Genomic DNA, 17,248 nt, shown 5'->3' on the forward strand with positions numbered 1-17,248 from the left:
CTTTGAGACCAAAGAGAAATGAGGTTTAAATATGAAAGACAATGACATACTAGGAAATTAAAAGGCAAAACGAGTTGCACAAACAGCTGGAGCAACAGTGTACTGACAATTTACTGTAAATAGATCACAGCTCTGTTACTGAGTGGGGGAAGGGGAGAGAGAGACGAAAAGGTGGAAGCAGCATTCGTTTTGATGTAAAGGATGAAAAAAAGTCATTAAAATATTTATATAACCTGAACACTGTGGAGTGGAACTCACCACCCAGAGAGTAACCTATGCACTACTGAAAGCTCTTGCCTGCAGTATCTATCATTCTCAATTCACTGCCTAATTGGAACACAGTCCCCTTGCTTGTCCTAAATTTAGGAACAACTTTCACAATACTTTTTTTTGGGGGGGGGGTGGCAGGGGCAAAATGAATTCACACCTTGCAGCAGGCCTTTTCAGTGTTATTGGGAAATCACCTCCAGTTTTTATCTGCAATGAATTTGCCCAACCTACCGTATTTTAAACAACTACGCAATTCCAATAATGTGGCATTTATACAGGGCCGCCATCGCATACAGATGGTGAACCGTACAAAGTAAATATCAAATGCCCATAAAATGATACCAAGTGATCGTTTCATTATTTACGTGAACATTTTGCACATGCAAATAGCAGCCCAAGGCCATGGTGGTTCAAAACCCAAGTTAAATAAAGCACTTTGGGATGGGGAACATTAATTCACCCACTGGTAAATACAAATACCTGTACAAGGGCCTGATTTTTTTTAAAAAAGTATGTTAAGAGCCTACCTTATTAATAGATTTTCATGCATACTTAAACACTGGAGGAAAAGAAACAGCATTTCTCTGTGGTGGAGGTATATGTTTTAACAGTGGCTGAGGTTTTATAGGAAAAATATAAATACAGAATTCAATTTTAAATTCCATTTTCAAGAAATAAAGAATTTGGGGGTGGGGAGACAGGGGCTGAGATGAAACCTCTTATCGGCACTGTAATTTATACTTTTATTCCCAAGGCAGGCAAGGGATTCATGATGAAGTCAAACAATCCTTGATCAACTTAATATTTTCTACATGACAAAGATCAATAAGTGGCAATCAAATTACATACCATTAGTTAGGGCTTCGAAATGGAATTTTTCTACAGACAGGAATTTCACAAAGAGAGCCCTCATCATGTAGGGCACACATTTGATGGCATCTAAATGACAGGCACCAGGGGATCCTGAAGAGATGTCTGCTGTAGCAGAGTTCTTCAGATTTGACACTCCAGTGCTCATATTACTCCGATCAGCGCAGTAAATTAATGTAACAAGGCCTCAGGTTATAGAAAAAATTCAGTTTCAATTACTAACTTGGTTCTTTAGTCTCATCATTCAGGTCAGGTGATCCTCAAAGTTCAGCATTTTACATAACTTTGGGGCTAACACACATATTACAGTTGCAAAAGGGATGGCACCAAAAAAAGCCAGTCCTCGGGTAAATTATCCTCACTCCAGCCAAAAGGCACCAACTTGCTAATCGCACAAATCTCCATTATATGTATTTCTTTAAAAAAAATTTAAAAAAATACTGCAATAAACCACCCATCATTTAAAAATAGATTTCAGGGTGGTATACAAATAAATTTAAAGCTACAAAAACATTAACCCACAAACCACCATGCAAGAAAATTAAGGAAAATAAAACCACAAACCACCATGCAAGAAAATTAAGGAAAATAAAACCACTCAAAACTCTGCTGTTGCTTGTGGTAAAAGGTAAAGGGACCCCTGACCATTAGGTCCAGTCGCGGACGACTCTGGGGTTGAGGCGCTCATCTCGCTTTATTGGCCGAGGGAGCCGGCGTACAGCTTCCGGGTCATCTGGCAAACCAGAGCAGCACACGGAAATGCCGTTTACCTTCCCGCCGGAGCGGTACCTATTTATCTACTTGCATTTTTGGCGTGCTTTCAAACTGCTAGGATGGCAGGAGCAGGGACTGAGCAACGGGAGCTCACCCTGTCGCGGGGATTCGAACCACCGACCTTCTGATCGGCAAGCGTCCCTGTTGCTTGTGGTAGCATGCCACTAAAATAGATTTTGTATTTCCCCCTACTCTGCCTAATTTGCTGTATTGGTGTTTAAGAGCACTACACCAAAAAGAGCAAACCTACAACTTGAGTATGTGAAGTTTGGGGGAGTCAAGGGCATTGCCACTGTTTAAAAAGGGAAGAGCTAAGATTGCTAACAGCTTTCTCTGCCTCCCCCCATCCTCTCCCAATCGTATATACACACATTTCCCCAATGAATAGTACAAAAATAGAAGGAAATTTTCTTATACTTGCTGCAAAACTCAGCTGTTTTGCTCTGTATAGTAAGGTGGACAGTCACACCTATAGATCATCTCTGCATTGATCACTATTTCTTGTGAACCAAAATAATTCATCTTCTGCATTTGTTCCTTCTCTAGATCATTTGTCAAAGAACAAATTCCAAGTATCTACCTATCCCATCCTGAATTTGTGGGATTGCCAGATTTTATAAGTAAGTATTTGTTAAGTGACAAACTGGCATAATCTACATGCACATTAAAGAAGTCCAAATTGATTTTGGTGGGTGATGGGAGAAAAAGGAAGGAAGCGCTAGATAGGGGGGTGGAAGTTAGAATCACATCTTAATAGTAGAAATGTAAAAATCTCCAGAAACATTTAAAGCGGTGGAGAAAAACTTGTTTTCCCATATTCCCTCCACACACACAAAACGGGTAGTGAGGGAGATATATGCAATATTTACTTCCTTATCCTAACGAAACTTGGTAGTTGCTCGAACAAATGAAATGTGTCACTTTTAACTTAATTAGAATATAAAATGGTGCCATTTGGCCTATTTAAAACCATAAATGACTTTGTTTCGTACCAACAAGCTTGTGAATATACCCAGCTGTGCTCCACTTCCTTGTACAAGTCACCCAAACGGTTGACTTTTTTCCTCTGAGGTTTTGCCACCCATAAGGAGAACTTCTGCAGTTTCTGCCCTGCTTTCTTCTGACCTTTTTATTACCCAGCAAGGCAGGGCAATAACCTGATTGACTCCCAATGTGTAGGAGGGTGATTAGGAGACATGAAAAAGGTCAACCAGGAAGAGGCAGGTCAACAGGAAAGCCGAAGCAGGCCATTTGCTTCCAGCACCTCCAAACTAGAACAAAAGTCACTAGAAAAAGGCAAGAGGCATTTCATGTGTGATGACGACTTTTTATAGAGGGTAGCACCCTTTAGGTACAGAAATGCATCTTTGACTAGTTAGCTGTATGCCAGGATTACGATTCTCTAATGCCATGGAGTATTTTACATTTTTAAAAGTAAAATACTTTTAAAAACACTGCACTCATTCTAAAAAATAGATTTCAAAAGGGTTTTTAAGTGTTCTCCCAAACTTCCAATTTTTCAAATAATTCCGAGAAGAAACACAAATGAGTAAGGACAATTTCCCTCCTTGAATGTTCCCAGAGTTTATTTCGCAGGATTTCATCTCTCTACTCAACAGATGTGCAATAAGTTTGGTTATTTTTTTTTATAAAAAAGCAAATTGACTAAACAGTCAACTTAAGACCCCCTCAATGGCTAAAGTATCCATGTGATACTGCCTTGAGAATAAAGTTTTGTCCTTCGCTTAATCAGAAGTAACACATTTCAGAGGCCTATACGCACTTTAAGCAGGATAAACCTTCCCCCACAGCTGAAGACTTTGGTTATTGACATCTGCTGTTTATGCTTGGACATTTGCCAGGAAAATGTTTTGACTGTAGTTAAGAGAAATGATACATCACTACATTTTAACAACAGCAGCATAGAGGAATGTGGCTTTTGGTGTATTATTAAACTCGTTGCTGTTAGCTATACATGAAAATGTATTTATTGCTTCACAAAATACCCATGGTTGTAATTTGGCCATTTCACACACCGGTGATTAATCTCAACAGAATACATTCTAGAGGTCTAAACACAATATTGGAACTGCGGGTGGGGGGGGGGGTGGGATGGGGAATAGACATGCCACTAGAAATTAAATCCCCTCTGTCGTAAGCTAGTTTATTCAACTACTGACTTTTCATGAAATTGTTCATGGCATGAGAGCTATAAGGTCTGAAGACCCAGCAAAGGTCCAGGGCAGACCAATAGCCTTCTATACTTTCTGTCACATCCTCCTATCCCTGAGTCACTGCTGAGTCACTGTTTGCAGCTGTGCCTTCTCCCTCATCTCAAGCAGAGAGACCTGGCGATAAAGAGTCTTCTGAGAGCCAACTAGGCAAATCTAGGCTTGCCTTTAGGTCCACTGTGAACTTTGCTCTTGATGCCCAAAGGCAAAGGGGGAGAATCAGAGGATCTACCGTAAGCAGGGCTCAAAATGTAGGAGTCAGGCAACAGGCCCTCCTGCAAATTACAGTCATACCTTGGAAGTCAAACAGAATCCGTTCCAGAAGTCCGCTCAACTTCCAAAATGTTCGGAAACCAAAGCGCAGCTTCTGATTGGCTGCAGGAAGCCCTTGCAGCCCATTGGAAGCCGCGGAAGCCCCGCCAGACGTTCAGCTTCCAAAAATAGTTCGCAAACCGGAACAGTCACTTCCGGGTTTGCGGCATTCGGGAGCCAAAACGTTCGAGAACTAAGCTGTTCGGAAACCAAGGTTGAAGGTTGTAGTTGAAGGTTACAGCATGAATATAAAATCTAGGGGAACCTGAGATAGAAAATCTCACTGTGTGATGGGTCAGCAACTCATTGCAGGTATGTACACATGGCAATAAAGACTGTCTGCCTTACATCACAATCTTTTCACATTTTACATTAGCACTTGCACAGCAAATCTGACAGTACAGTGGTACCTCGACTTACTAAGGTGATCCGTTCCGCGGCGCTCTTCGGATGTCAAATCCTTTGTAAGTTGAAGCGTCCATTGATTTTGAGCTTTGCGCATGCGCAAACCGCGTGCGCCGGAAATACTTCCGGGTTTGCAGACTTCGGAAGTCGAAACCTTCGGAAGTCGAAGCATTCGCAAGTCAAGGTACCACTGTACAGTATATGCAAGCACAGTATTCTGATGTCCATTCGCACAGACTAACAACAGCATTGGGTGCTGCTTCCCTTTGGTGCAATTCCACACATGGGTGAGGGCTGTAATTTAAGGATTTAATCAGGCGGGGAGGGGAAGAAAAGAAAAGGAACACTCATTGTCCTTCCTATACAACCAGCACTCTTTCTTCCAGCATCCTGGCTGGTCCAGACGTATGGCTACATGGGAAGAAGTCTCAAACTGTTTCAGATTCAGGATCCACTTTTAACCCTTAAATTGCAACAGTGGGCCCATTCAGCTCTTGCTGTATATATTGTTCTTGCTCTCTATCTATGCATATACAGTATTCCCCTCTTTCTCCTTCCCTTAAAATGGGATGACAATGGTAGCGGCACAACAACCATTGAGGGGGCTAACTCAACCTTCAAGACCAGGCATCCCCAAACTTCGGCCCTCCAGATGTTTTGGACTACAATTCCCATCTTCCCCAACCGCTGGTCCTGTTAGCTAGGGATCATGGGAGTTGTAGGCCAAAACATCTGGAGGGCCGCAGTTTGGGGATGCCTGTTCAAGACAATGTACACCTTCAAACAGCTTTTTGGAGCCTGTGTTCAGATGGTACTTTTTATTAACCAAAGCTCTGCCATTCATTCATTCATTCGAAGGACCATTCTTCTATTAAAGAACTAGTCCAGGCACAAATCACAGCACCCCACAGGATTTCCTGGGTGGTGGGGAGCCATCTGCAGGTACGTGGACTTGTCCTGCCTAGTCTTGTCTTAAAGGGCTGTGTAAAAAAGCACCTACAAACAGAAGCAAGCCGTAAGATTAAGCTATCTGTCAGGAACATATTGTGACTTGGGAAGGTGACAATCCAAGTTGCACTTCCGTATAAAAATAAAGGCAGTTCCTAAAATAGGTGTGCTTTGGGAAATACCGGTAGTTGCAACAACAGTGCAGATCTGAGGAGGAAATAATAGAAAGGATAAACTGCAGCCTTTAAGAAGAAGAAAAAACACAAGCAAGCAAAAATAAAGAAGGAAATGCAGAAAAAGTCTGCTTAGAAATTATTCCTACATTTCTGCCTAGATCAGTGGTTCCCAACCTTTACGAGTACAAAGACCCCTTTCTCACCTCAAAATTGTTTTGTGAACCCCACATGCTAACTGTTGTAATTTCAGACTCTGTTAACTGAGGAAAAACATAACAACAAAAAACATGCAAAGATCTGTGTTACAGAGAATGCTCTGTCTCTCAGTCTAGACCAGGCATCCCCAAACTTCGGCCCTCCAGATGTTTTGGACTACAGTTCCCATCTTCCCCAACCACTGGTACAGTTAGCTAGGGATCATGGGAGTTGTAGGCCAAAACATCTGGAGGGCCGCAGTTTGGGGGTGCCTGGTCTAGATTTTAAGGGAGCAGAGGAAATGTAAAAAATAAATAAATAAAGGTGTTCCTCAGGAAGGTTATAAGCACTATCAGCAGTAGGATCCCCCAGAAATAAAAAATTCCCGATATTTAAAATTGTACTTTAAATATTCAGGCTTGAAGAAGAGTTCAGTGTAACTCCCCAGTTCAGTGAACACTGGTCCAATCAAATACATTATTTGCCTCTAATGAAAGATAATTCTTCTAACTCCCCCTAATAATTCTGTTGCAACAAAGACTGCCTTATTTTGAGCCGCTTTTCCTCAAAAGCTCAACCCATCAGAAGGGTCTTCCACACCAAACCCAATCTTCTCTGTGACATATGGACTCTTATTCATCTTGAATAATTCTTCTCTCTGCTCAACAATTTATAAGGAGCAAAGCTTTTTAGAAGGCTTCTATCTGACACACACACATATCAGCACTAGAAATTTGCATTAGTGCTAACAACAGTTTATACTTAAAATAAAAAGAATACACATTGATCTAAAAAAGGGACCATTTGAAGTCTGTCTATGAATGCTATATTAGTAGCACCTGGGTCCACTTGTTTTTTGTGCTTATATAGAGGAATATTATATAGTACCTGTATTAGTCGATAGCAGCAACTCCCATTTTAAAAAGCATGGAGTTGCCCTTCAGCTGACATATACCCCTATCATCAAACTTTTCTATTTTTCTCTAATTTTATAGATAGTTCACTGAGCAACCTATCATTCCATCAGCAAATCAGTCTCATTGAATACAATAATAATTTATTATTTATACCCCGCCCATCCGGCCAAGTTCCCCCAGCCACTCTGGGCGGCTTCCAACAAAATATTAAAATACAGAAATCCATCAAACATTAAAAGCTTCCCTAAACAACATTGGGTTGGCTTTGGACTAGGCCAGCCACCAATCACTCAAAGTGGGGCAACCAATTTCACCAATCCTCCCCTACCTACGAGAGCCCCCTACAATATCCCATACTGCTGCAACTTTCAGTGCAAGTGTTTCCCACTAGCACAAAGCAGCCATTATCTACCTTTGTGCACATTCTATTTTACCTTCTGATAAAAACAAGGCTTGGTCAGGAAATCGCTCAAACTTTCCCATCCATTTCAACTTTGGGGATAAGATTTCCAAAGTGTATTTAAGATGGAGGTATGTGAACTGATTACAAAGCCATTAGACGTGATTACATTCCCCCCCCCCCAAAAAAAAATCTCCTCCAAACATATTACGTGTAGGTGGTGAAGAGAACAAAATGTATTGCCATGCTCAGCTGTCAGGCTAGAACACAGTCTTCTCTAACTTCTAATTCTGGATCATTTCCTGGCTACTAACTTACCATTAATCAGAAATGAAGATGATTCTCCACTAATCAACTGCAAAGAATCAACTGTTAACAGTACCACAGATTAACTTGAGAATTCATTAGATCTTTTAGCATGTTAAAGATAATGAAAAGTACAGTGAGGGGCGGGGAGTATTTGATCCCCTGCTAAATTTGCCCATTTGCCCTCTGACTTCGAAGAAATGACCAGTCCATAATTTTAATGGTAGGTTTATTGTAGCTGTGAAAGACAGAATAACAACAGGAAAACCCCCAGAAACCCAGAAGACAAAAGTCAGAGGTTGATGTGCATTACAATGAGTGAAATAAGTATTTGATCCCCTATCAACCAGCCAGATGTCAGGCTACCTGGTATCTTCATTGTATGTAAGGAGCTGAGATTAGAAGCACCTGCTGTAAGGGAGAGGTCTTACCTGTAATCCCAGCTCGTTACAGTACCTGTACAAAAGACACCTGTCAACAGAAGCAATCAATCCAGCAGATTCCAAAGTAACCACTCCCGCAGCCAATTGGAAGCCCCGTTGGATGGTCAGCTTCCAAAAGAACGTTCAAAAACCGGAACAGTCACTTCCGGGTTTCGATCGTTCAGGAGCCAAGGCGTTTGAAATCGAAGGTACAACTGTACTGTCATTAACCCTAACAACCCACAAGTAAATGAATTAGTTAAAATTTCAGAACTATAGTACTTAAAACAGTATTTTAGAGACCACCAGAAACAGTACCTAAATACCACAAAAATGTACTGGGTACTCATAACCACGAAGGAATTATTCAACCGGGGGGGGGGGGGGATATTGTTACTAACAGAATCAGACAAATTCTTAGTTAGCGTTTGGCAAAGCTGCAAATTTATTCTAGCACGCTGCTTTATTCAGTTACACATACCTTTTGCTTCCCTGATTGCTTCTAGCTTATGTTGGTTGATTGGCTGCTCCCATGTGTCATATTAAACTGTACATAATGTTTGATGTTCTGAGGATAAGTGGGCGGAGGGCAAGCGGGTGGATTGAAGAACCAGGGGTGCTGTCTTATTGTAAGAAAATAAAGGTCCTTTCGGAAAGGTGGGACAGAAATGAAATAAACTTGTCACTGGAGAAACAGTTCCCTTTGTTTCAACAATACTGAATGGGAAATGCATCCAAATGAATTGGGGACATTTTAGGATGACTGGGTCTTCTACAAGAGGCAGCACCTATGCATTTCAAAGAATTAAGCAAGGTTTGAGCTAACCTACCCTGTGCTCACTTTTCTTCTCGGCTCTCACTTGGTATGGGAGGAGAGTAGAGAGAAGTGATTGGCTGAGAAAAGCAGCAGGAGGTGGGCTGGAACCACCTTCAGTCTACTTAGAGGCATCACCTTTGGGCAAAGACCAGAAAGTCTTGGTGAGTATGCATTATACATATGCCCTTATACAGTGGTACCTCGGTTCTCGACTGTCTCTGTTGACGAACGTTTTGGAACCCAAACGCCGAAAACCCAGAAGTAAATGCTTCCGTTTCAGAACGCGCCTTGGAAGTCAAACAGCTTCCGCTGCATATTTTTCAATTTTCTCAATTGGATTTGCATACAACCTTTTGCGCCTCAATTTTCGGACGTTTCGGAACTCAAACAGTCTTCCGGAACAGATTACGTTCGAGAACCAAGGTACCACTGTACTACCTTTACAATTCAAATAAAAGTAGTGTTGTTAAATTGGGGGAGACTCCTTCACCAAACACGCCAACTTGAAGTGTGCACTACTTTGTTTAAAGTACCTAAGCCTTGTGAGCCATCTCTGTATAAATTTTGAGTAGGGCTTCAAAAAACTAAAAAATCTTTGATCATCTGGGCACCTGGAAATCTGTTTCCCCCCTGTTCAGATTTGTCTCCTAAACCCTAGCTCTGACACATAAAATTTTGTGGTTACAGGTAGGTAGCCGTGTTGGTCTGGATCGAAGTAATTTGTAAATTTTGTAATATTTTCTAATCCTGATTTTAATGTTTTGCTCCAATTAGCTGTCTATTATTTTTATAAAAGTGGAAAATTCAATACTTTGCATCTTCCGTAAGACGGCAAGATTATCGCAATGCAACTCGTAAAGTATAGACTGCATCCAAATAAAAGTTATCTGTTTAGGTTTACTGTAAAACACTAGAGAATAATGTGGTGCATGACAAGATGATTAAATGTAATTAATTAAATCTGCAAGTGAATCTGGGCGAGCAGAATACACAAAATGGATGCTCATTCTCCACCTCATGCCTACTAACTCTGAAAGTATTCTAAGGCTGCAATCCAAGACACACATACCTGGGAGTAACCTGTATAGGGTTGAGGTATTTCAATAAAGACCATGGGTGCTGCAATCACTCAGATCAGGAGATCTCAAGTGCTTGACTCCTATTTATCTAAATAGGGCTACATCAGGTTTACCTCTGGCTTGCACAAACATACATGAATTCTATCCAGGGCTTCTCAACGGTGCTATACTGGCCTTTCAAACCCATTGTTGAAAGTATTTAAAACACTGTAGAAACTAAAGCAAACCACAACAAGTATGTTCAAAACTCATTTTGCTAGTTCAAGCAATAAATTCCTTAAATAACACAAGCACTTACTGCAACAAAAAGTTTTGAGAAATACATTCCCACATGGAAGACTTCTGTAGACAATTCCCCCTCTCCCCGCAACATAATTGCCTCCCTAACAATGCAGTACAAGATAAATTTTGCCACATAATACCAAGCTTTTACCTTCATAGGAAAAATAAGTTTCTGTCACAATGGCCTGGTTCATGCAACACGGCCAGCAAAACTAGGGTTTATGCAACAAGGCCAGTCAAACCATGGTTTACTGGGACCAACTGAAGGTGCAGAGACTCCTCATATTGATGAAATCACAGCCTCCCTCAGGGGGACATAAACCAGAGCGCTGGATGAATGTTGTCTAAGCCAGCTCTAAAGTTTGTTTCTCTCAAATCCAAAGAAGGTAACAAAAGTAAATCATGGTTTATTCCAGACTTACTCTCATGGTTTGCAGAGAAACAAACCCAAAGTGCTGATTGTCACACACACTAAGTAACATCCTGGATTGTCTGTTCCCACTGTGGCAAAGGGAGAGGGGTCCCATGTGGTTTGAGCAGTGTGCACAAGCAAGTTTGCTCATTGCTGGAATGTCATAGTTTAACTGTGGCTTACTGTTATGCGCAAACTAGGCCATGATCTGCTCATTGGAAAAATTGCAATCTTTAGGCAAAGAAATCTAAGCACATACACAATCACTTTTAACAGCGTGTATTATGTTTTGAGAAGATAGGTTTATAGTCCTCTGTGGACACCAGTTTCCTGGAACCTGCCCCCCCCCCCCCGATTTCCAGAAAAGCATTATAGCAAACTGCTCAAGTGAAGATGCAAACTGTGTAGAAATTAACTACACAGTAGAAAAAAATGTCATGTGAGGCACCTCCTTAAGATTCAAAAGTTTCAGCTCTAGCTATGTCAGTAGCATAGTTTTAGACCAGAATGCATTCTTGCTTTGTTTCCATTCATTTTTTATTACTTATACCTCTGTTAATTTTGTATTCATTTCTTGTTTTAAAGAACATTTCCCTCAACCCATCCATCACCTATTTACTAGTATTTTTCAATACTATTCATTATTCTTAGCATCATGAAGATGCTCACCAGCCCATACCACATTAAAACCATCAAATAGTACTATTACTGCAATTCATTGCCCTTTAATAACAATCAATACTGAAGAGTGTCTTAAGTGCTGCATAGAGAACAAAGAAATACCATTGTACCTGCTCAAATGGCTTATAATGAATTCCATATTGTTTTGAGTAGAGTAGCTATTATTTAACAGTCACCTGTCCTAAATATAATTTACTTGTAAGTCCTACTGATTTCAAGTAAGTGTGCATGGGGTTGCGTTTGTAACATAAAGAAGGTATACTGCTGGAAGAACTGATTTCCCTTCCACAAAAACCTGCACTAGACTGGACTGTTAGCCTAATAAATCATTGAGCAAAAGTAGCCTTGCAAAGCATTACCTAATGTTCAGTAACCAACTAGAGGCTATACAGCATTTCAACGGATCATTGAGAACTAATGAATTTAAGTGAGTTAACAGAACAAATTTGGAAATTCAAAACAACGTAATGAAACAACTTTGAATAGTTGTTTTCAAGTCAGTTGATGAATCCCGATATACAGGCCATAACTTTTTCTTTTTTAAAAAAATGCATTGCTTCCACGCAACAGAGAATATAAAATACAACCAACATAACATACCAATATACACCTGAAGTTCATACATAGCTACAAGGTGTGAAAGAAGTCCCTCGAAGTCAATGTAGTTATTCCAAAATACACAATCTGGGTACCTGTTGGTGAATGCCTTAGCCCCTAATCCTATATGTCTGCACTTGTTATAATAAGCCTGTGAAATGGGTTTTAATGAAGTGTTGCACCGCTTCAGCCACATGCCCCTTCCTAGTGAAGTATTCCAAATATCGCACCAAATTCATTAAAAAGTGTTTTTTTGTTAGAACATATCCTTAAAAAACACCCAAGTGAACTGATCCATGCTTTATAAAAGCTACATTAAACAGGCTCAAAATAATACATATGCCCTTATTTAATAAACTAGGAAAATGCCCATGATATCTGATGAGAGCAAAGAGAGGAGAGTTCCTTTCCTCCAAAATCCACAATGACCATTGGATGACATCCTCACTCATCACATCACACCCACTCTTAAAGCAGAACAGCTGTCCTGACCTCCCTTCCAACAATAGTGTTGCACAGTTCTTAATAAATGTTCATTGCGGCAGGCAGGATGTGTATTAGAAGGGCCAGGTAAGTTACCTGCTACGAGGCACATATTTTTAGGACTGCTTGGCAGAACCCAGTCCTCAAATTTAGGCCCTTTGCTTTCATAAAAGAACAGCCCCCATTCTCCTATATGGAAGTAAAGAAACACCATCGCACAGTGGCAAACCGCCTTCTCTGGCTCTGGTTACTCCTGCTATAGGGAGGTACTAAACCAGTTCTGGATAGGGCAGTGAAGAACCCAATATGGGGGGGGGGCGGGGACACACTCCTGAAAACATAAAGCAGTGGCCAGATGTGCCTTTTACCAGTGCAGGCTTGTACACCAGCCCTATCTCAGTTACCCATGAATTAGCTCCTCCAAGATGGGACTACCTGTGTTGCAGGACTGTCTGGGAGGGTTTGGAAACTCAGGTCATAAAATGTAGGCATCCAGATGCTATTGGGGGCCATCTGAATGTGTAAGACTTGTGTTTGCCGCCTCTCTAACAAGCAATGCAACTGATGCAAACTGTCTTCAGCTCAAATGCCGCATTCAATGCTGACCAGCCCTCCAAACAGCCACACGCCAGGGGTGATCATGGCCAAAATGGCAAGCAAAACATGCACCTTATGTACCACACATGCAGGCACACTCATAAGAGGTTTAAAACATCTCAGCCTAGCACTGTGATGGAGAAGACAGCAGCTGGGAGATAGGTAACTAAAAAAGACTTTGTGGGCATCATACAGGCCACAGGTTTACTGCTATGTTTCCAGGCCCAACGTGCTCATATGAACCTTTAGATCAATTTGGAAATAGGTTAACTTAGGAAACTTCTTTGCATATACTGTACACCAATATCAAAAGTCTTGCTCATGTAAAGATGGTTATGTTGGCATGCAGAAGAGACAGGGCCTTCTCAGTGGCGGCTCCAGAGTTATGAGGCTCTCTTCTGGTTATGCTTGGCTCCTTTTAAGCACAGGCCTTTAAGTGGGGCTTGCAAACTGCTTTTCACTGCTGCCTTTTCTCATCATGTGCAAATGATGTACATGCTTCAGAAAACAATTTTCTCATAATAACTGTACCCTATTTGATGTGTCTCAATTTATCCTGTACCTTTTTATATATGATACTTTGGGTCTAAAAAGTGATTTATAAATACTCTGAATGAATGCATAAAAATAATCAATAGCAAACCACGCTTATCTGCTGTCATAATTTATCTTTTGAACATACCACCATAAAGTAAATGAAATTTACAACAGCAGATTTTTTTTAAAAAAAACACAACCCCAAGATTCCAGAGTTCTAATAGTAAAAACCATCAAGGGTGATTTAGATACCCTTAAGTTCCCCACAGAGCATCAAAGCTATTTTCACATAAGTGAAGGTAAACAGTCGGCTATTTATGTAAAGATGACTAAGCAGTGTACATGCTTTTATGCTTTATTATTTACACACATATTAACTACGGTACTCCAATATCCAGTTAGATAATGATCATTTAAGTCATGTGAATATATCCCAAGGTCCCCTGTTTTCTAGAGAAGCAGTAAATCATCTTCTCTATGTTGGACAGAGGCACTGTGGGGGAAACCAAAGCAGATCTATTCCAGTAATGCCCATATTAAGGAGTATGGCTATAATTTCTTCCAAGCAAATTCTGCAGTCTTCCTCACTCTAATTTCTTGTGTAGCAGGTCCAAAACACTTTCAATATGATTTCAAGAAGTCCAACTTGAGCGAAGGGCTATTCATGAAACACCTTTGAGGTGCTTCAACATTAGGTAAAGTAGCTGCTAAAATATTATAACCCTCCTGAAAGCTAAAATTTGAATATCCAGCTCTGCCTATCCCTGATACATACCCACTCACAAAACCTAGACTGAGCCAAACTCCCAACAATGCAAACTGATGCATGTACCTCTCAATCCATGTTTTGAGAGGGTGCTATTGCCCAAGACTGGCATACACCTAAATATGTGAACGTAGCAAACATGTATATCATACAGGTGTGCTTATCAGGGATTGGCTGCAGCTTCCTGCAGAGTGTACCTGAGCTTGCCTCTGCACAAAAATCTGAAATGGCGCTAAGTAAAGATTTCAGCGTTTTAAGATGATGCATCAAATGTAACATGGGAGAAGAAAGTAGTTAACATTACAGCAAAAACAGCTCAGCTGAATCTACCCTATGCACAATTATAGGCCTAACTGCAAGTAGACAAGCCTCGGAACCGACTATAAACACACTAAGTGACTATCTACATACAATAATAAAAGTAGCAGCAGTACTTAGCAAAAGGCAGGGGTGTCTTAATAGTGGTGCTTAAATAAAGCAGGTGGGGCTAACCTGAAGCCCTCCAGATGTTGCTGAACTAAACTCCTATCAACCCCACCCAGCGCGGCCAATAATAATAATAATAAATGATGGGTGTCATAGTTTAGCGACATCTAGAGGGTCACAGGTTAGTTACCTAGATATGAAGCTTTAGAATGCTCGGTTACAACCACCCTATATATATTGTTCTTCATATACAGGGAGTAACATAAGGCTCTTGAGACATCAATCTACTTTATGCTTAAAAGCTTCCTGATACAAAAAAACAACAACAACAATAATAACCAACTAGTATCAGCCACTGCTTCTCTCTTTATTTAAAAAAAAACTGCTCCCCAGTGATCCCCTTCAGCACTTCTCTAGAGCCACCACTCTTGCCATATATTTAATCCCTCTGTCCCACTCCCTCACTTCTTCCAGTCCACAAAGGAGTAAAAAAAAAAAGCTGGATCTGGTGCCTCCCCCACCTTTTTTTTTAATTTTTGCAAATAGCAAATGATCTCCTATGCAGACTGATGTGTGGGGAGTGAACTCCCACCTCTACTTCCAGCCTCATCGTCCCCTCCCCCCCCAAAAAAACACACGCACACCTAGATTCCGCGCCCCCCCCACCTCCCACCACCTCCCCGCCCCACGCAGTGCTTTGCAACACCCAACACTTCCCCGTCTGGACCACCCCGCCTCTTCTTTCCTCCTCCTCTTCTCTGCCCCCCTCCCCGCCTGAAAACAAAACAAAACCCGAAACCTAGACCCCTCTTTCTTTCGAGATGCCTGAGCTGGCCTCCCCACCCCTTCCCCCCCCCCACTATGGGTGGAAATAAAACCCATATTCCCAAACGCACTCTTTCCCATTTCTCACCCGGATTCCACAATAGTCGTCCATAGTTCCGAGGGCGGGGGCAGGCGAAGGCAGCTGCTTCCCCACACCCCCGAAAAGTCCCTCCCTCTCCGTCACGACCCCTTGATTTATGTGATATATAAATCAGAGGGTGGGGGAGGCCGATTTTAAAATGTTTAATCCTTTTTTTAACCCCCCCCCCGCCTCTCTCTTCCTCCCCCACCCCGCCGTCGCAAAACCCGGCGCTGGAGAGAGACCGAAGGGAGGAGAAGAAGAAGGGCGGAGGCAGCCCGTCCTCAACCAGGCTCCCTTCTCTCCGTGCGCCCTCCCCGCATCCCCAACGGGGCGCGCCTACTAGGCCCCGCGGCCACGGGACGGGCGAGGAGAGGGGGTCCCCGGAGGGGCTTCTAACCCCCGAGCCCGCCCCCCTCAACTCCTCCAAGTTTATGGCGGCTCGTCATATTCTTGCTCTGTCTCTCTCCTTACCTGGCTGGCGGTAGGAAGGGGAGACCCGCCGGTGGTCCGCTCCTCCGGGCGCGTCGGGGCTCCCCGGGCCAAGGATTAATAATGGCAGGAGGAAGAGGAGGAGGCGGCAAGGAGAAGGCTGCTCTCCCCGGCGGGCTCCGCTCTTTGTCTCGGCGGCGGCGGCGGCGGCTGCTCCTCTTTCTCTCTCTCTCCGCTTTACCCCGTGCGCGGCTTGCTCTGCTCGGAGGCTCCTTCTCTTTCGCCCAGCGGGCCGGGCGCTCTGGGGCCGCCGGCGTCTCCGCGCTCCCCTCCCGGGCTCCTCTCCCCCTTCCTCCCGCCGCTCGACGTGTCCAAGGCCCCAGCGCTCCTGCCGCTGCTCAGCCCAGCCTCGGCGGCAGCAGCAGCAGCGGGCCCCTCCCCCTCTGCCCAGGCAGGCAGCTCCCTCCCTCCCTCTCCCTCCTCTCTCTCTTTTCCTTTTCCTCCTCCTTCCTCCCCTGGCCGCCCCTTCCCTTCCTGCCGCCGCCGGGATCGCGTAGGGCGGGGAGGAGGAGAGCAGCCCTCCTCTCCCCTGCTTTCCTTTTCCGTCTCCTGGGAGGATCTCCTTCTCTTCCTGCTGCTGCTGCTCCTACAACCCCCCTCCCTCTTTTCTTTTTTAATTCCTGCTCTTCCTCCCCACCCCGAGCAGGGGGGGGCCGCGGGGGAGACACGGTTTTTTATTTATTTTTGGAGCAGCCGGTGCAAGAACCGCAGCCTCTCTCTCGCTCTCCCCTTGTCTTCTCACACACCTACGCGCCTCTCTAATTTTGGGAGGGACTTTTTTTTTCTTGCTCTCGGTCTGCAGCAGCATCGCGCATTCTTTCGCTTTGATTATGGTGGTGGTGATAGGAATCAACTCTTATTTCTCTCTCCGGGACTTCTGAAGAAGGGCGAGAGAGAGAGAGAGAGCGCGGAGAGGCGGAATGGGCGCTAAGCCCCGGGACCGCATAGA

General features: G+C 43.0%; 1 protein-coding gene across 1 annotated transcript in view; it reads right to left on the reverse strand.

The window, feature by feature from the left end:
• NCK2 (NCK adaptor protein 2) overlaps positions 1 to 16,675 on the reverse strand; it is a 78,509-nt gene extending 61,834 nt beyond the window's left edge. Inside the window, exon 1 of the mRNA XM_035114805.2 lies at positions 16,282 to 16,675. The gene's annotated coding sequence lies outside the window, so the exon portion shown is untranslated. The remainder of the gene's footprint in view (positions 1 to 16,281) is intronic.
• Positions 16,676 to 17,248: the final 573 nt, after the last annotated feature.

The sequence above is a fragment of the Zootoca vivipara genome, chromosome 4, assembly GCF_963506605.1.
Source record: "Zootoca vivipara chromosome 4, rZooViv1.1, whole genome shotgun sequence".
NCBI classification, from domain to species: domain Eukaryota; kingdom Metazoa; phylum Chordata; class Lepidosauria; order Squamata; family Lacertidae; genus Zootoca; species Zootoca vivipara.